General features: G+C 43.6%; 1 protein-coding gene across 1 annotated transcript in view; it reads left to right on the top strand.

Moving 5' to 3' along the window:
• The first annotated feature begins 2,282 nt into the window (after positions 1-2,282).
• LOC135055088 (placenta-specific protein 9-like) overlaps positions 2,283-21,586 on the top strand; it is a 145,928-nt gene continuing 126,624 nt past the window's right edge. Inside the window, exon 1 of the mRNA XM_063958733.1 lies at positions 2,283-2,345. The gene's annotated coding sequence lies outside the window, so the exon portion shown is untranslated. The remainder of the gene's footprint in view (positions 2,346-21,586) is intronic.

The following is a 21,586-nucleotide window of genomic DNA, read 5'->3' as shown; positions in this document are numbered from 1 at the left end:
TCACACCCAGGCAGATGGATGATGGAAGAAGGGAACAAGTAGAATAGGACATTAAAATGAGAAGAGGGCAATGGGGGACCCCATGAAGCTTTTGGACCAGGCTGTTAAACTCTTCTCAGCGTCCCTGTGCATGGGACATTCCAACACCAAAAGGAAACCCATACAGATATGGAAAGAACATGGAGCTTCCACACAGCATTCTGGATTAATTGAAATCAAATAAGGGAGTGATGGTAGCCATTTAACATCCTTTTAAAGTATTTGTGTTTCTGACGTCTGCAGTGAAAAATAAGATCCAAATACAACATTTTTCTTGGGAGTTTTAACAATTGGTTGGCCTGTATGGAGATAGTTTCTGGCGCCATCTTTCCAGCGCTGTCTTATTGAATACGGTGTATGCACAGAAGATAACAAAGACCCTGGCGCTTCCATCCGGCCAGATCTCAACACAACACTCATTTTTATATGGTCTGCCTAGAATACAGCCTCGGTGAGAGCACTTTACCCACCACCAGTGATGTTTGTCGTCAATCAGATGCTTGTGCAATAGCGAGAGTGTCTGCAAGGCTTAGAAATCCCATGTTTTCTTATCCAGAGACCTGAAGTAACTGCTTAATCTAAGCTGACAGTGAATTCCTTTACCAAGGTAAAAGGTCACTCGGGTGTGTGATGGAATTTTAGAGGATGTTAGTGGGTCTTTGTGGAGATACTGATAGCAAAATATTTTTAGACTCTAAGCTGTTTATTTTTAGTCCTGTGGGATTTGGACAGACCCAGACAATTTCTCATGGGAGTGTGTACCAAATCGCACAAACAGTAACTAAATGTTGGTCAAACAGGCTTAGGGCCCTCATTCCGAGTTGTTCGCTCGCTAGCTGCTTTTAGCAGCATTGCACACGCTAGGCCGCCGCCCTCTGGGAGTGTATCTTAGTTTAGCAGAATAGCGAACGAAAGATTAGCAGAATTGCTACGAAATATTTTCTTGCAGTTTCTGAGTAGCTCCAGACCTACTCCTAGATTGCGATCAGCTCGGTCCGTTTAGTTCCTGGTTTGACGTCACAAACACGCCCTGCGTTCGGCCAGCCGCTCCTCCGTTTCTCCAGACACTCCCGCGGTTTTCCCTAACATGCCTGCGTTTTTTAGCACACTCCCGGAAAATGCTCAGTTACCGCCCAGAAACACCCCTTTCCTGTCAATCACTCACCGATCAGCAGTGCGACTGAAAAGCGCTGCACAAACACCAGCAAATCAACTAAGTTTTGTGTAAAATAACTTAGCGCATGCAACAAATCGCAGCATATCGAAAATCGGCAACGAGCGAACAACTCGGAATGACCCCCTATGTCTGAAGCACTGGAAAGGCAGGTGTATAATTTTCAGTTCCATAGGTGTATTCTAAGGTGAGCGTTACAAGGTGAGCGTTACAAGGAATACATTGCACACGGGCCCCTGGGTTCACGGGGGCTCAGCATCACACATCCTGAACCTAAAGTATACCTACCTGGTGCCAGCAGACCGTTCTCTCTCCTACGCAGTGCCATCTTCTCACTTGGGGCACCAGGTAGGATTTAGAGTGGTGGAGGTAGTTTCACTGTTTAGAGGAAAGGGGCCCGATGCATGTGGGTCTCTTTGGCTTTAATATCCCCTTCCCATTCAGATACCCCAGATTTTGACACAGACACCTGTATTGCCTAGTCAATTGAACCGTATCAGTCCTACGGTATCTGAAGTTCACATATCAAAAGGATGCCAAGCACAGCAGAACTCAGATTCAGGATTACATCTAGAGCCTCAAGAACATAGTGACTGCATTATTCTCATTTCTCTTTGAAAGCTTCACAGCAGACCAAAACTTAAAAAATGTGTGTCCCATACCTAGTGTGGCGTGTTTTGTGGGACATGTAAAAAAACTTCTATAACATCTGAATCTCATGTATGTTTATTCTGATTATATACACTGTATAAAATGTTTCCCAGATTGACAACACTTCATACTTGCTTCAGAGCAGGCCAATAATTAATACTGTGTTTTTTCAGGCACTGTTCCAGAGATATACCAAATCTAACCTCTGACCTATTGTATACATCATGTGGTTGTTATGTGGGAATATTCATTGCAGCAAGGAGGGGGGGGGGGGGAGAAAATCAGAGTGGAATCGTGTAGTGTAGACTAATAAGAAACAGCCGTTGTGGGCCCTGAGAGACTGTATTCTTATTTCATAACACAGCATAACATCCAGGAATAAATGTAATAGGCTACATGAATTTCTGTATCTCTGTGAAGGCATGCAACACAACGAGCTGCATGATCTGATGCAGATCTGGGAAGTTCGCTTATTTGGAAGGTAAAGCAGGGAAAGAGATGGGTTCTGTATGTAGATGGCATTGCAAATAATTATTAGGTCCATATTGCGTTTTATATCTAATTGGAAAGTAGACCTGACAGAGCTTCTTAATTGTGTTTGTGATTTATTAGTTAATGAAACTGTATATAACATTTTGCCTTTGCATATGTTTAGCTAATCAATATAAATCACCTTGCCAAATTCTCCCACCTGTTACAGTGCTATACAGTGATGAAAATATTTTATTAAGCGTTGAAGAACATATGTGCCGAACTCTATGCATCTAGGGGCCTATTCATCACCCCGATGATTAAGCATACCTCCCAACTGTACCGATTTTGTGGGACAGTCCCGTTTTTTTGGGTCTGTCCTGCTGTCCCTCCTGTGGGACGCAGTGTCCCGGTGGTGGTGGGGGAGTTGGGAGGCTCCAGTCACTCGCTGCTCTGCTCAGTTCACAGCAGGGCAGCGTCTATTCCTGGGAGGAATGGCCATGCCCCCACTGTGACTGAAATGGGAGGTGTGGCCCGCGATCGAGGCATCCTGTGAAGCCACGCCCCTTTCTTGCATGCCACACCCCTTTTTCAACACACAGAATGTCCCTCTTTACCTCCTGTGAATGTTGGGAGGTATGGCTTAAGTATTAAACCTGCCACGAGTGGACATACTGTAGCGTCATAAGCACGTAGCCATGGTTATATCATATTCTGAGTCATGCGTAAACTAAGGGGACGCCTATTTCAGATGCATCTCTTATTTATTATTTATTTATTACCAGTTATTTATATAGCGCACACATATTCCGCAGCGCTGTACAGAGAATATTTGCCCATTCACATCAGTCCCTGCCCCAGTGGAGCTTACATTCTATATTCCCTACCACATGTACACAGACACATTCATATCTCTTGCACCTAGAACAAGGTAGGTGTAAGCACTGATATGTAAACAGCGGTTTACGTACAGGACTAAAAGCAACACTTTAAAAAGACATTCAATACACTTTAAATGGAGCCACTGCGGCCGCTGTACTCAATCCTTAGCCTACGTACTTTTTACACCATTAGCGTACAGAGCCCTGTACCGTGTACGGTAATTTGCGTACAAATGCTGCGCTGGCCGTACAAAGTACACTCAGTGCGTACACACCCAAAGATACACCGTGAGCACTAGCAGCAGCATGTGTGACTGAAATACACTTATAACCTTAGCAAGGAAAGGAGACACGACACCAGATTGTACTTAAAATGCCGGGTTCCCACACACCAACATATAATGACTGAAAGGGGGTTACAATAACAATACAATACAATAAAATACAATAGAATAATGGCTACAATCAATGGTACATACGTGTTTGGTTTCGCCTGCGCTTCCCAGTCTGGTGCTCAGTCATCAAGGTAGATGACCTTCAGAGTCTGTGTGTGACCGGGCATGCAGCTGGCTTTTTTATACAATAGTCCAAAACCTAATACAATGGATACTGTAATCTCTTTGTCCATTGGACACAGGGATGGTCATTTACAGTACAGGAGAGGTCATAGGTTGGTTTGAATAGGTGGGCGATGTCTGTTCCAGGTGCACTTGCAGGTGGTCTCCTCTGGGTTCCCGCCGCATAACAAATGTACAGTAAATACAGTTAATATTTGTATTCTGCTCCTGCGCATAACTATTCGCAGGAGAGTGCGATCTTCTGCAAACCAACACCGACCATACGCAAATTGTGTATATGTGCACGCACGGCAGAATAAGTACGCGCATCGAGGCCACATGTGTGTAGTTTGTACGTGATGTGTGTACTGCAATATTTTTCGACTTCGACAGTCCACCCTTTGGCAGTCACCAATAACTGCCACTAATTAATCACTAAACAGAAAATTATCTATACAATATATACAGAAGCTTGGATGATCGGAGGAGAGTTGCAGGTGGGAAATATATGACCTAGTGGGATAGTAAAAGCATGTATGTATGAATCAATGTCTGAGGGGCATGTATCATTGTGCCATATATGTTCTGAATAAGCTTAGAGGTATTGCGAAGTATACATTAAATCCTTCTCATCCCATATTAAGGGTCTGTAAATGGGCCAACAAACACTACCGAGCTCTTTTCGGCTTCTTGTTCCAACAAATGGGGTGCACATTTAGTTGATGATACATGGAGGGGGAACATATGTGAGTGCTAGTATATGTGGGTATCACCTGTCGACTATGTGTGCCATTAACTGGAGGTTGCAGAGATGAAAATAAGACACATATATAAAAATACATTCACATAAACATTTTGGGTAGGGCTGACATCTTTTCTGGTTGGATGTATCTGGGCAGAGGGGGAGACAAAGAAAAACGGGTGAAAGAAAAAGGCCATGAAATTACTTTGCAATCCTTATAATAACGCTGTCTCTATGGATGGATCATAAATTAAATCTGCTGCTGTAACAGCGCCCTCACTCCTTAGACTCATCAAATTTGTGCCGTGCTTGCGCCGCGTTAGAATTTGAACACACCTAAATATCAAACCAATAATTATGATGACTCCCAGGATACAAAGGAGAAACTTCCCTACACTCATAATGACATTTTGAGCCCACTCTCCTAAACCTGAGAACCATTTGCGTGGATTCAACCATGAGACCCAGCCGGTCAGTTCATTACCCACAGTCGCTAAGGTAAGGTTGTGCTTCCTCCTGAGCTCCCCCTTCAACTGCAAGATCTCGTCCATCTTCTGATTGATGATCTCCGTGGGGTCGTCAGTGCTGTTCGTAATATATGTACAGCACTTCACACCATATTGAGTTGCCAGAGTAACACAGTACCCACCTGTCACGGCTGTGACGTAATTAAGGACCATCCTGTGCTGGATCAGTTCCTTCTTGTAGGCTTGTAACTCCCTTCCCGTATACCTGAAGGTGTCATCATACATCTCTGTGATATTATCTATCAAGTTCGCTAGCGCATGGATATACCTATAATTTATAGTTCCTCTGGCAGTACGGGTGATGTCTAATGCGAGAAGGAACTGAATCCCAAATCAGATGCTGCGTGCTCTGCCCTATCTATGAGGTGTCTCTTGATGATGTGTTCATAGTGAGTATGAGTATAAGAAGTCTGAGCACTGCGGTGAACGTCTTTCATTTTATCATGGGTTATGGTCATGACCTCCGGTAGTACTCTCCCAATATAACACAATCCCTCTGAACTCGGGGCAAGCCACTTGTACGCTTTCCTCCCACATATGAAATAGGCATCATCTGGGAGAACATAGGGGACAAAATGTAACATCACCATATTGCAAACTTTCCAAGTAAAGAAACCAATCCCTAGTTCTCCCATCTGCTCAGTACAAGTATCGGGCTGGATGATATGGGCACAATACCCTGACGATACTTTTCCAACCCACATGATCTTGCTTCCACGTGTATACCTATACTGTAAATACCTCCCACTGTTGGCTATTTGGCGTACAAGTTCAGAGTCTATAGGTATCCTATCAGCTCTGTGTGAAAAGGTCATTGTCTGGTTATTCCACGTCACTTCCCAATTTCCTGGTTTTCGGTAATTGGAAATATTAAAACACAATAAGGACCTGTCTACATGATACTGGTGGAGCTTCAAACTAGGGGGCCTGGAGATATTGAATTTCTTGTCCACCGGTCTCCCACCCCGTAATTCGAGTACCTCATCTATTGCTAAAGGGTATGGTACTAATCCTGACTTACTCTGACCTTGAGGTTCCTGTGAACACACCCAGCATTCTGTCTGGTTTAAGACCTTACCCACTAGTGAGTGGTAGTCACTCAATGGATGGCGGTCCATGTTGATATTAAGGTTGGACTGACATCTCTGGATGCACCCATTCTCAACTATATTCTCACAATTCCTACAAATACAATATTCATCAGACAATAACCCTTCACAGTGCCTCCGAGCTCCATGACTACCAGAGCGCTTACTGATACCAGCCTTTAGTCGAGTGATGTGCTGCTCCTGAGATCCTACAAATTCGTACTTGCCATCAGAACCCATTCCAGATCCCTGCTCGACCTCTCTGGGACCCTCACCAAAGCAAATTGTCCTGATCAAAAACAGAATTACTAGTCGAACCCGAAACGCAGTCTCTTGTAATAGATCCATTTCGTTAGGGGAAAGAAGGAAAATAAGAAGGAGAAAAGAAAGGAAAATGCTGGGGGAGGTGAAAAAAAGAAAATGGTGCGACAACCGTCCTAGATCTTGTTGCTCTCCATGCTCAGGTGCCTTTCAACAGTCCTGCATCTCAACTTTCCCGGAACAAACACTCTAGTGATTCGAGGTTCTCTACACTCTGCTCTTTGTCACGAGTTCTCTCCGGGTCAGCGACCTTCTTGCAGTGGGACGAGTGGACCCAAGTCTCTCTTTCGGTGACCTTCAATGCTGTTGTGCTGGTTAACAAGACTTGGTATGGTCCTTCCCACCTGTCTATGAGGCAACCTGAGCGTAAGAAATTTCGAATCATCACATAATCCCCAGGCTCAATGTCATGACAATTACTGTTCGGTAGGTCAGGAATCACCAGCTTTAGATTTCTTTGTTGATTTCTCAGTTGCTGGCTCATCCCAACCAAATATTTCACAGTCACTTAATTATTGCATTTCAAATCATCCTGGGGGTCTATCATTACATGAGGTTGTCGACTAAAAAGAATTTCAAAGGGTGATAAGTTAAGTGGAGACCTGGGAGTGGTTCTGATGCTGTACAATACTAGTGGCAAAGCTTCTGGCCACGACAATCCAGTTTCAGCTATTACTTTGCTCAGCTTGTTCTTAATAGTGCTGTTCACTCTCTCTACCTTTGCACTCGCCTGTGGCCGGTACGGAGTATGCAGCTTGTATTAATTCCCATTAGTTTGCACATGACCTGAAAGACTTCACCTGTAAAATGGGTACCCCTATCACTTTCAATCATTCTAGGGATACCATATCTACACACAAATTCCTGCACAATGTTCTTTGCAGTGAACGTAGCAGTATTTGTGGCAGCAGGGAACGCTTCTACCCAGTTGGAAAATGCATCAATACAAACTAACACATATTTCAAATTCCTACAGGGTGGTAACTGTATGAAATCGATTTGTATTACCTGAAAAGGTCCGTCTGTAGGAGGGATATGGGATGGCTCTGTTGGTATTGTCTTTCCAATATTCTTCCTCAAGCAAGCTCTCTTACCTGCATGAGAAGAGAATCCTGGCGCACACCAGTAGGCTCTTACCAACTTGCACATACCCTGTTTACCCAGATGAGTCAGACCGTGTGCCGCCTCAGCTAGACTTGGAAGATATGCTCTGGGGGCCACCAGCTTACCGTGTCCACCTGTCCAAAGTCATGAGGACTCCTGACCATACCCCTTCGACTTCCAGACTGCCTTTTCCTGTAGAAAACACAAATTTTGCATTTCAATTACTATCGTGTGAAGTAAACCGTTGTGTGAAGTAAACCGTCTCTGGATGAGAGAAGAGAGGGGAAAAATAGTAAATAAAAAAGAAAATGTCAGGTTTGGCATTCACCAACAGGCTGTCACACCATCATGCATATCAGTGTCTGTGCACAGTCTCCCTTCACCAGTATTCTTATTCTCCACCCTTTGTGCATGACCAGGCACACTGCATTAATACTGGTGTCCTTATGCTGGTGAGATATACTGTATTTGGGCAGAACTCTGAAGGACCGAGTAGGCATGTGGCGTTTGAACTGTACTCGGGTCCATGTATTGTACCCTCCTGTCGGTGAACGTAAGAGATGAGGGGAAACTTTGAAGAAAAAATCACATAGAGGTTAGTAACATATAAGTTTGTAGAAGCAAAGAGGATTTTATCAAATTTGACAACTGGATTGGGCACTATGGGGAAGTGATTCTCTACTGTCTATACCCCTAAAAAAAAATTCTATGTGTGTTGTATCTCTACTGGGACTATCCCAGCCATCAATCCAGTGTCCTGTCCATCCTAAGTTCGTAGGGAACCCGGTATCTGTGAGATAATTTCCTCTACCTGTGATAGACATGCATCTAGAACAGTGAAATGCAACCTTAGTCTTCGTGGGTATCCAACATACTTTGTACTTCCTGGGCGGGAGCACACTATATGTATACCATATCTAACAAAACTCCTGTTAAGTTAATCAGGGGCCATTTCTGCTAGAGAAAGAAGCAAAAGTTTAGAGGCCTCATCTTAACCCCAGCAAGTTTTATCAAAAGGGTAAAGTTGCATTTATTCCGTTCTTCCCATTAACCCAATCTGTGTTTTCTATATGGCTCGTGATTCCTTACTATATGTCCCTTGATCCCGTCTATATGTTTAATAATGTGGCTTGTTTTCTCTGTCTAGGGGTCTATATTGACTGTGTGTTCTACTACTCTTACAGTCTCTAGCAAAATTCCCTTTATTTTTACAAATGTAACATATTCTCGGTCTTTTCCAAACAGCAGGGGTCTGGGGTTTGGTCTGATGGGGCTTTCCTGTCAGAGCCTGTAAACTTATTGTCATCAGCTTCTCCTCCTGTTGTTCTCTGCGCCTAGCAATATTCTTGTGGTGTTCAATTGCGCACTCTCTAAGACAAGCTACTGTGGCCCCTCTCCAATTAGGCAAATATGTTTGAACCCTGTCCCTTACTGTCTTATTGAGACCATCCATTAGCACAGAGACAGCCACCTCCCTATAATTTGCATCGTTCCCTGTATCTGATATCCCAACGTATCTATCCATTATTTGCAGGGCCCGATGAAAATATTCAGATGCCATTTAATTTTTCCTCTGTTTTATGAAGAAAATTCTTCTCCACTTAACAGTAGTGGGGAAATACAACTCTAGTTGCCTGTTAATTTGTTCTACATTCTCCTGATTGTTTCCGTCAGTCATAGGACTATCCGACTCTAATCTGTCAAAGTCGGAAAAATATCATCCTACACGTTGCCATATATTCACCCCATGCGCTTGCCCGCTGCACATGCACATTTTTTCCCGTGCGTGCGCATATTCGCAGTTGCGTGACGACGCCTCCACGGGCGTGCGCTCGGGCGCGTGGTATGTGCATTTACGGTAGAGTTTGTGTGCGTCTGGCGGGCGACTCAATCGTTACATAGTAAATCCAAATAGTATGTTTTATAGATAATGTTCCCCTTGATGATAACTGTAAGTTTGTTTATTGTAACTGGTCCCTGGACAGAGGAATTCCTCTTTGCATGATACGAAGGGTCAGACAGGGTTTGAGCAGTGGTGTTTGGTACCTAACTAAAGAACATTTTATTAGAAACAATCCGGTGCTGGTTAGGTAAAGATTAATCGCTCCTGCGTATAGTTATGTCTATTAGTACTTTCTGGACATTTACTATATTTGCGGTTCATTATCCATGCGGCGGGAATCCTGAGATTCCCTCCCACCTGAGCAGTTCGATATAGTCACAGCCCATCTGTTCAAACTAACCTATGACCTTTTGTTATAATGCGGGGAGACATTCCTGTGTCCAATGAACAATGAGATTATAGGTCCCTTTGTAGTGTACTGTACGCAGTGTATATAAGAACAGCCAGCCTGGCCAGCTCAGTCTTCTCTCCACAACGGTTTTCATCATTGACTAATTAGAGAGCTGGTACCAGGACTGCGCAGCGATCGTTCCCCGGTGTGTAAGTTATTCTCTGTAACCAACTTATTCTCTGACTGTATTTTGCCACGTTCTCTTTCTCTCTCTCATTGTATGTTATTGTTTGCGATTGTGCCGCTATTGTATATTTATGTGTGGTTATTCTGCTTAGATATTGATGTTAGTCTGTAGTGTATGAACTGTTAACTGGTTTCCCCTTTTTACATAGCTAAATATTGTTAGTAAAGGTGTTGGAACCTTAGCAAGGTATTGTGTGTTTATTACATTACTGAGGGTATTTGGAGCGTCTCAATCGCTCAAACAGCTTTCACATTAACAAGGTCAAGCAGCGTTATATCGCTACAGTATTTCAGTAGTAAGGTTTACAGTACAAACTCAATCTTTCAGTGTGTTGCATACAAGGTTTACTGAGTGTCATCCCGTGAGCGTCTGCATGGTAGCGTAGCATTACGGTAGTCGGCCGCCTATAGCGTGCTCGACACCAAGCGTTAAGCTGTGAGCGAGCGTGCCGCATGTGCGTCTTGACCACGGCTAAGCGTCTGCTACGCTAAGTGCGTACCCTTACGGTACCCCATACGCCAATTGCGTTCTGAGTCTCTTACCCACATATAGTGAATGTTATAAGGTAATAAATCGGCATTATCAAATCTACAATCAGTGATGAATTTCTGGGTGTCAATATTAGGGGGTAGGCACGTTTTTTAAAATATCCGCCAATCTTTGTTAGCTGGTTCATGAGCATTACCCAGATCTCTGATAAACTTCTGACATCTGGCTAAATGTTTCCGGGGATCAGGGAATTCTGAAATGATTGACCGCAGCTCAGCTCTGGACCACGGGCAATACATTGCATTATTTCTGGTGAGGATTATTCCCTGACTATCGGTTCCCCCATTGGGAGTTACTATTTCCAAGACAGGATGTAATCCTACCATTCCGTTCCTAATCTGTTTGCTGTAAAGTGTTGTTGTCTCTGTGCCATGGCCCGTCTCACGCTTACCGGTAGCTGTGACCTCACCAGTTCTTTCAGTGGGGAATATTGTTACTGCTCTAACTGGATGGACAGGCCCCACCTGAGTTTCCTGCAAGGCGACTGCCTGAATGTGAGCTGCGATTGGGCTGGGTCCTTCATCTTCCTGTGACCTATAACCTTGAAAAGACTTCAAAACAGGATACATCTTGCAAAAATTAGGGTTAATACATTTCTCTTGCATTCTACTATCATTCATAAATATACCATTGACTGTAGCTATCTCTTCCCTCTTGACCTGTGTCGATAATGGTGTGTTTGTGCCCTCATTCCTGCTAGGTTTGGAACTTAACTACAAGAGAGAAGGGCGCCTCCCTGAGCCTATGTTGAAACGCTGCCTGCCGCTCTCAAAGGAATAGGGTATTAGCGATCCCTAAACAAATGGAAACCAAAAAGAACTGAACAAGAGAGCGCAGGCAGACTTAACGAAAGTTCACAATTTTAATAAAACAGTGATCACAAAATGCGGTATACATATATTAAGAACAATAAAATTCCGTACTGCAACTCCATATATTCCACACAGTCCAGTGCACTAATAAACTGGTATAGTGACGATATGAATTGATAGTCCTAAAATTTAGCAGCTGATGTTTGAATGCTGAAAATCTGGATATTGTCCATGTAACAATCTCATACTTATATTGATTTGTTCAAATAAAAGTCAGATGTATACAAAGTGCACTGTTGGTTATAGATCGGACATCTGTAAATTACCTCCAATGGACATAGCACCAGTTCCGTTCAATTTAATATAGCCTCATATCAGGATAATGACGCTTACCGCTTCCTTGGTGTACGTATAGCACTAGCAAGTGCTCGGGTGCCTGCTGGTTCCAGCGGCTATATCCACTGCTCACTCCTTGCTGTGTCGTGTCAGACTCCTAACCGCTCACCGCTCCTACGGATCATCTGACGGTGCTGTAATTAACCGAGATGCCGTTGATCCGAGGCGATGAGCTGACAGCCACGGTCCCCGTATTGCAGAAGGGACCAGTGCAGGTGGCTCTGCTCGGGCAGATTTTGACCCGACAGTGGAGTAGAGCTGGAACGGGTGAAATCCGTGAGAGGTAAAGGTGGTTAGATGAGAGGTAGTCGGATCCTAAAACAGCCCTGACGCGTTTCTCGACCGGCACAGTCTGGTCGTTTCCTCAGAGGGAAAAGACTTCAAAACAGGATACATCTTGCAAAAATTAGGGTTAATACATTTCTCTTGCATTCTACTATCATTCATAAATATACCATTGACTGTAGCTATCTCTTCCCTCTTGACCTGTGTCGATAATGGTGTGTTTGTGCCCTCATTCCTGCTAGGTTTGGAACTTGCTTTGCGAGTTTGTTCCCTTTGCATCTCCCCCTCTTGTTGTCACAGTTTTAAACAATCATTATGTCTAATCCTTTGTTTTCTGGATTTAAGCAGACATATTTTACTGCCTAAATTCTGCAGTACCTCTGGTTCAAAGCTGCCCACCCTATCGTTGTCAGTCATACGCACACATTCGTCACAATAAACTTCAGAGTGTGGACCATATTTCTCACACATTATAAACCTCGCGGACCCCTTGGTCCGCAACTCATCTGCCTGAACCCTGGCTACCATACGTCCCTTAGTTGAGCAACTGGCTCCCATAATTGTGGGCCTTTTCCCACAAACACCAAAATACTCAATATAAGCAGACGGTGAAAGTTCTCAGATCGCTTTCACCCACTCTCGCCCACGTTGGCCGGTACTACCATACACTGTCGATAGCGAAGGCGATGTACCCAACTTAGGGCCCCTAATTGACCTATATTTACTGGAAGTTTTTACCTTTTCCAGTAAATATCTGCTGTTGGGAGATTTTCCTGAGAGAGACCAGCGAAAACTCCCTTTATGCACTTGTACACAAATCACGCTTGCGTATGCTCTATACAGCGATAATGATACCATGACTTTACGCAAAAAGCTCGTAAAAGGGGTATCAAGTTGCGCTATGTATCGCACCCACAAACATGCGGTCTAATCACACAGCGTATAGGTACTTGTTACCTATCCACCCTACGACCACTGGAATCGAATCACAAGCTGCGAAACCTCAGCCGGAGCGTACCCAACAAAACTATATGGGTCACCAAGTTTACAATTCCCTACCAAGCTCCTGTGTAAGTCTCCTCACGACATATGTATTCCAATCTATACTAACGTGAGTCAGCCGCCTCACGCCACCAAGCCGCCACTCACTTGGTGTACCAACGACGGGATCCCGAATTCCCGTGGTTCAATACGTTCACTCCTACTTTCACTCACTTAAATATGCTTTGTTTTTCTGTACAGAAATTTTTTTCACTCGTTCTGATCGGCAGCTTTATCCCCAGAGGCAATACAGTTTAAACAAAAGTCTTATACTAATCTGCTTTTGAAACCGGATAGTTATGTGCTATTGTAGCATGGCTACTGTCCCACCTTTTAACTGAACAAAACTATCGTGTAATTTGTATTTAGCGTCCGCACTCTTACGCACTTTGCGTAAACACGCGACCATGCGTGTCTTTTACGCTGCGTGCGCAGTCCTGTACTTTGTCCGAGACATGTGTACAAAACCGTGCGTCCGCAATAAAACAAATCACACCTCTATAAATGTGAGCAATGCTAACTATAATCACTCACAAACACAATCCCCGCTTGTTCTGTGTAACCCTTTATGACAGGGCCAGACTTGCGTGTTGTGCTTTATATTTACTTCCTTAAACACTTTTATTTCAAATTTAACTATATAGCAACAAATGTATCCAATTTCACACAGATCTAAACAAATCTAGAAATCTAAATCTTGCAGCAACAATGTGAGAGAGTATGCAAAGTATAGGTGCCCTTTGTGTACACTTTTGGCGCCCAAAAAAAATTCACAGATTTTTAAATAGCTTTTTTCCTGTTTTACGGGTTCTATCAGCACCTCTGCAGACCAGACAGAGCAGACGCAATCTAACAGCACACAAATAGGGTTTTCAGAAAATCCACCGATCAGGAAAAGGTTACGTAGGATAACTTTCCACCCTTTGCTGCTAGATTAAGTCTGCTATGACCTGTTAGGCTGTGAGCATGTGAAAACCGGATCGAGCCCCCAATTGTAAACGTCTGTTTACGTACAGGACTAAAAGCAACACTTTAAAAAGACATTCAATACACTTTAAATGGAGCCGCTGCGGCCGCCGTACTCAATCCTTAGCCTACGTACTTTTTACACCATTAGCTTACAGAGCCCCGTACCGTGTACATACTTTGCGTACAAACGCCGCGCTGGCCGTACAAAGTACACTCAGTGCGTATACACCCAAAGATACACCGTGAGCACTAGCAGCTGCATGTGTGACTGAAATACACTTATAACCTTAGCAAGGAAAGGAGACACGACACCAGATTGTACTTAAAATGCTGTGTTCCGACACACCAACATATAATGACTGAAAGGGGGTTACAATAACAATACAATACAATAAAATACAATAGAATAATGGCTACAATCAATGGTACATACGTGTTTGGTTTCGCCTGCGCTTCCCAGTCTGGTCCTCAGTCATCAAGGTAGATGACCTTCAGAGTCTGTGTGTGGCCGGGCATGCAGCTGGCTCTTTTATACAATAGTCCAAAACCTAATACAATGGATACTGTAATCTCTTTGTCCATTGGACACAGGGATGGTCATTTACAGTACAGGAGAGGTCATAGGTTGGTTTGAATAGGTGGGCGATGTCTGTTCCAGGTGCACTTGCAGGTGGTCTCCTCTGGGTTCCCACCGCATAACAAATGTACAGTAAATACAGTTAATATTTATATTCTGCTCCTGCGCATAACTATACGCAGGAGCGTGCAATCTTCTGCAAATCAACACCGGAATATTTCCCTTAATATACCCTACAGCTGGATACCAAACACCACTTTATAACCTTGTTCTGTCCCCTCCTATCCTGTAAAAGTGAATCCCTTTGTTCTGATACCATTTAAACTATTGCAACTTGCTGGTGTGATGCAGGGAGACTATGTGTACATTGTGCACTATTTGGATTAAATATGTAATGTGTTTTTATGGCTTTCCCATGCGATCACAAACTCTACCATAATTACCCATACCACGCGCTAATACGCAGGACCGCGGTAGCGACCATACACAAGTTGCGAATATGTGCACGCACAGCAGAATAAGTACGCGCATGGAGGCCATCTGTGTGTAGTTTGTACGTGATGTGTGTACTGCAATATTTTTCGACTTCGACAGATACTATTGACAGGTAAGTCTATGAACAGAAAACAGTGGGTGGTGTGATGGGACATGCTTATAGTCACATTAGCATTCCGTTAGCAATATACCCGGATTCCGAATGCAGCTGCATACAGACCTGCCTGTGAATCAGGCCCTTTCACTTGTGTTGCACTAAATATTGTTTATTAACAACAATTTAAAAAAACTCAAGTACTGGGATAAAACACAATAAATAAAACAAAAGGGTATTTCTAAACTGACAAAGCGGTAGTAGGAAGCTGTGGTCTCGTTTTTCTTCCTACGTTTCTTACGTTGCTTACATGAACACTGATGGGGCAGTAAATGAGCTAATTTGTGTGCAGATGTTAAATGCTGCTACTGTGAAAAAAAATGTTATTTCTATATGTGACAAGATCACTGGAATAGTGGTGGAAGGCAGGTATATTTGCCCCAGGTTTCTTTCCTATAGGTTTTAAAACCCCAGGAAAATTGAGTTGGTTCTGCTGAGAGCTTTTGGTAAAAACTGTGTTAGGGTCCTGGGGTTGTGTATGAGAAGAGTAGGGTATGTTCTCCATCCATTTTTAGCCCAGTTCTGATCTTTGGGCATTAAGCCTCACAGAAGGCTAATTAAGCATTTCAGCTGTATGCGTGTATTAATAAGGCCGTCAGCCTGATCAATTCTGCTTGTGGAAAAGGAGAGACTATGGAGTCTCTGTGAGAGTAACCTGCTGTTGAAATCCTGTGAGCTGTGCCTGGTAAAAATGTCCTGTATTGTTTTTTAGTGACTTAGGTTTATCCTGTGCAGGGCCATATTAACAATGGGGCAGATGGAGCTACAGCTCCAGGCCTCCACATAAAAAATAGGCCTATCGTAATGGCAACATAACGATGACCGGCCACACAGTCAGCCATAAATCATAAGTATTAAATAATTTTTCTAGTTTTCACAGAAATATATGCAATCTTTGTATTTTTATGTACTCAGGGAAACAGTGGAGCTGATAGTGTAGGAGGTGTACATACCACGTGGCTCTGGTTCCACCCACACTGATCACAGCTCCTCTGCATCTCACAGTAGGCCCTTGAACACTTCAGCTCCAGGCCAATGTGGCCCTTAATGCCTGTGTATAGTTAATGCCGGACGGCAAAGTATTTATTTTGATGTTTATTTCTATTTTTCTGCACAATAAAACTGGTTAAAGCCAGTTGCACCAAACCAACAGATTTGTGTGATCTCTCAGCTGCTGCCTCCTGCCATCTGCCCCAGGAGATGCTCCCTGCTCCCCTGACTCTGTTATACTATGAGTTAAACCTCATATTTAAGTACATATAACACTTATTGGCCATGTTATGCATGGCATCTCTCAGAGAAATACCGAGCTTTGCTTTTAGCCAGGCAAATACAGTATTATATAATGTTAATTTACCTATGTACTACCTGAATTATTGATACATTTTTCCATATATATTTGATTATATTAAATCTAATGAATCTATCTATCTATCATCCACACACTTGTCAACAATTTCAGAATAAACAAAAACTGAAGAATTATCATCATTAGGTTTCTGAAGAAACAAACCTTGGAAAAAAATCTAATGACAAAGCTGCTTCTTATAGCCTAGTACAGTGGCATAAAACACACCTGAGAGTGGGGAGGTTATAGTTTACCTGTGCTTCTGTAAGGGCCCTGGAATGCAGAGGTGTGATATAACCTTACACAAGGAAGGGGCACTGTCCCATACCCCCCAGTGGAAACGCACCCCAAACACCCGGACCTGCTCGAGGTCTCAGCAGCCGGGCGCGTTCATGATCAGTTAGTATTACAGACTTACTGTCTACACTTACTGGTTTTCTTGCCTTCAGTACTCACTCTGGTCTACACAGGTAAATCAGGATAAATAATCTGTGGAAATTAAATATACATTTTACATTACACAAGGGTCAGTGTAATACACTATTATAACATCCAGTGTACATAAAGAGACACTCGGTACACATTTATAAGGACAAATATACTCTATATGAACTCAGTCACACAATTGTACAAATGTCCATAAAACCAACTACTTTCCTTACCCGAAATCACTGTTGTACTGCCATAAGTACAAGAGGCACCTGCTCACATAGGGAAACGGAACATCTGCAAGTTGTAGCAACCAGTGGGACACTTCTCTCAAATCATGACTGTGCCACTAAAATCAGGACAGTTGGGAGGTATGACACAGGGGTGATCCCAGTCTTCACATTATTTTTGAACAGAATTCACAGATGGCAACATCTGTGTCACCTCCGCTAGTGATGATTTAAAGATAAAGCAGAAATTCTGAAAACTTGCTGAGCAGAGCATAGGAGTAACGACCCATTACTTGTGGAAAGCACAAACGTAACACTCATGTTTCCAAGGGCTAAAGGTTATTTGTTGACCTTACCCTGCAGTTCTGCTATTCACGTAAACTTAAAGCATCTTGAATTTGAGCGTTAACATCACAATGAATATATACGATGAGGATTGTTTTACAAGACCACACAGGTTCCATATTTAGAAGACATGCTACTATCTACTCTCTCCGATTTGGAACCCGTAACATGCACTCCACTGGGAATGGTCACTTGTGCATATATGTCTTTGTACAATGGCTTAGAACTTGTTTTATGAGGGTTGTCAGTTTTGATTTTTTTTTCTTTCCCTGCTCAGCTGTATCCTTCCTGCTCCAGGAAACCACTAAATCATATTATGTTATATACAGTTTATTACATAGCACAACATTAACAGATGTGTGAGCAATTGAACAGATATTGCAATCCATCCAAAAGAATAAAACATTTTATTTTAAAATATATTCTACACATCCTTTCTACTCATAGCAAGCAGATATAAGTGATAGAAGTTATGGGCATTGCTCTATGCCAGGTACATTCTGTAAACTCGTTACTCAAATACAGGTTAACACATTCCTAGTGACGAATGTTCAATTAACAGTTTTCTGTTTGTATAAGGTTCCTCTGGTGTCAGGAAAAGCTGTAGTACACTTAGGGGGACATTTACTAAGCAGTGATAAGAGCAGAGAAGTGAGCCAGTGGAGAAGTTGCCCCATCAACCAATCAGCAGCTCTGTATAATTTTATAGTATGCAAATTATAGATGTTACTTCAGTGCTGATTGGTTGCCATGGGCAACTCCTCCACTGGCTCACTTCTCCACTCTTATCACTGCTTCGTAAATGTCCCCTTATATGAGAACCTCCTCCTGGGGCTGGCACAGTGTTTTTGCACTTACAACTGCTTTCGGAAACAGAAGAGGCTCGGGGATGAGACGACAGGTGTAAGCCTTGGGCGACTAAAGTAACTTGTATATGCAAATGCATCTTAGACACAGCACAGACCCCAGGTACAAAATATTCGTGGATGATAATGATGAAAGGCAGCCACTTCTTATTGGCTGAGTGTGAACGGTTATGAGCTGTTTACATTTGTATATCTGCCTTCAGGCCATGGCAGCAAAGTGATTTCTGCAGCCAGAGAGACCAGGCAATAAATCGGGGTGACTGCAGTACTCTGCAGCCGGGCAGCCTATCTGGTGGGCAGTTTGTATTACTTACTGGTCAGGTCTTTTGCTCAGAGGCCCCTCACGTAGCAGCACCTGCATTGGACTTGCCTATGGTGGTAGGGGAGCTGGCTACAACAAATGATGCATTGACATACAGACAATATTGTCAGCATGGAGGGTGAAGGGGGGGGGGGGGGGGGGGGCAGCAAAGAGGAGGGCACACACCGGGAGAGGAGTAGGAGTGGGAATGCATAACTTGAAATGGAGTCAGATGTTCTACACCTTGGAGAGAGAGAAAGTTCCAATCTTTCAGTTCCTATAATTTTTCAAACTAACTAAGGGGTCTTATTCACGAAGCGGTGAAAAGAGTGGAGAAGTGAGCCAGTGGAGAGGTTGTCCATGGCAACCAGTTTTGAAGAAACTTTTATCAAGTGCATTATATACAAATGTACATAGCAGCTTCTCTCCATGGGCAATGTCTCTCTTTTCGCTCATTCTCGAAAATACCTGACAGCCTGTAACATGGCAGTAAGGAGCTGGTTTTACCCTTCATGAGATTCTTAGTTCACACCTTGCCACTTCGTCAGCAAGTAGCTTACACAATGCAGATAAAGTTTTGAGACTAGCAATTCATACCAAAGACATTTCTAAAATATACATTTTGGGAGCACTATAATAATTCACCTCATCATGGTCACATCCTGGGGTATTACTCATAGGACTGTAAGGACAGTTTACCCAGGGTACAAAGAATGCATACGTACAGTCATAACATGCAACTTTACGGAATCGCCGTAACCCAAGGCAACGCCACATGTGGGCATTTCAATACAAATCCACGTGACTAACATTAGCATATTTTCGCGCTGTCTCTGCTTACAAATTTGCAGCTGCGAATGCATTAGTGCACTGTACATCTCTGAATCAAGCCTCTAAGGAATATCACACATTGATGACCCCCACCCCGCCCTCCCCCCTTTCGTTCTTTCTTTCCTTCTTCTCCTGTTATATACACAAAATGAACTAGGGCACTACTATGGGGGATAAAATAACAACTGCAGCAGTGAGAGGTGTCTCTCTAGAAGCATTAGGGTGGGTCCCCTTCAAAATGTTGCTATAGTGCCCACAAACTTCCAGCTACACCCCTGTTACCAGCCGAACAAACAGCTCCTGCAGCAGGGTCGTTTTAAGAGAGGAGGTGTCCAACCTCTTCCGTCCAGGCCCCCTCCTCTCTGCCGGCAGCGCTGTGGAGTCTGAGCACTAGAGGGCTCAGACTCTATTGCACAGATCCCCGGGAAAATGGTACGGTGGACATTTTCCAGTGATTTATCTACTGCGCATGCACGAAACTCCGGGAAAATGGTTGCTGCGCCATTTACCTAGAGATTTCTGCAGCGCTGCTGCTGCCAGCGTGGGACTCCGGAGGGGTAAGTATTCAAGAAATAGGTGCAGCATGTGCAGTGTGGGCCCTCTGGACTCAGGGGCCCGTGTGCACCACACACATTGCACCAATTATAAATACATCAGTGTCCTGCAGTCAGTCCCATCCATATACAGTAACATTAAAGTCTATTTTAATTAAATAGCTGACGTTTATTAGAGGACATAACGAAACATAAGGTATATTCTATCTTTCACAAATAAAGTGTTCAGCTGTATGTGTAAATGTAATAATAGGATTTTAATACCTACCGGTAAATCCTTTTCTCCTAGTCCTTAGAGGATGCTGGGGACTCCAAAAGGACCATGGGGTATAGACGGGATCCGCAGGAGACATGGGCACACTATAAGACTCTTAATGGGTGTGAACTGGCTCCTCCCTCTATGCCCCTCCTCCAGACCTCAGTTATAGGAACTGTTCCCAGGGAGACGGACATTTCGAGGAAAAATATTTTTGTTAACCAAGGGTGAGAAATAGGACATTTCGAGGAAAAGTATTTTTGTTAACCAAGGGTGAGAAATACACCACAACACACCGTACAACATGGCTTGTAAGCAATACCAGTTAACAGCATGAACTAAAAACAGCAACAAGCTGAACATAACCGATACACAACCTTCGTGTAACAGGAGCAATAACTATCAATACAACTGCAAAAAACAGTCCGCACTGGGACGGGCGCCCAGCATCCTCTACGGACTAGGAGAAAAGGATTTACCGGTAGGTATTAAAATCCTATTTTCTCTTACGCCCTAGAGGATGCTGGGGACTCCAAAAGGACCATGGGGTCTATACCAAAGCTCTAGACCGGGCGGGAGAGTGCGGACGACTCTGCAGCACCGATTGAGCAAACATGAGGTCCTCATCAGCCAGGGTATCAAACTTGTAGAACTTAGCAAAAGTGTTTGAACCCAACCACGTAGCTGCTCGGCAAAGTTGAAGCGCTGAGACTCCTCGGGCAGCCGCCCAAGATGAGCCCACCTTCCTGGTAGAATGGGCTTTCACTGACTTCGGCAACGGCAATCCAGCCATAGAATGAGCATGCCGAATCGTATTACAGATCCAGCGTGCAATAGTTTGCTTGGAAGCAGGAGCCCCAATTTTGTTGGGAGCATATAGGACAAACAAAGCCTCTGATTTCCTAATTTGAGCCGTTCTGGCGACATAAATTTTCAGAGCTCTAACTACATTGAGAGATTTTGACACAGCCAAGGCATCCGTAGCCACCGGCACTACAATAGGTTGGTTTATGTGAAACGAAGAAACTACCTTCGGCAGAAATTGTTGACGAGTTCTCAATTCCGCTCTATCCACATGGAAAATCAAATAGGGGCTCTTGTGAGACAAAGTC

This window comes from Pseudophryne corroboree, chromosome 3, assembly GCF_028390025.1.
Source record: "Pseudophryne corroboree isolate aPseCor3 chromosome 3, aPseCor3.hap2, whole genome shotgun sequence".
NCBI classification, from domain to species: domain Eukaryota; kingdom Metazoa; phylum Chordata; class Amphibia; order Anura; family Myobatrachidae; genus Pseudophryne; species Pseudophryne corroboree.
Note: the sequence above shows the minus strand (reverse complement) of the source record. Positions and strands in the feature narration are given on the sequence as shown.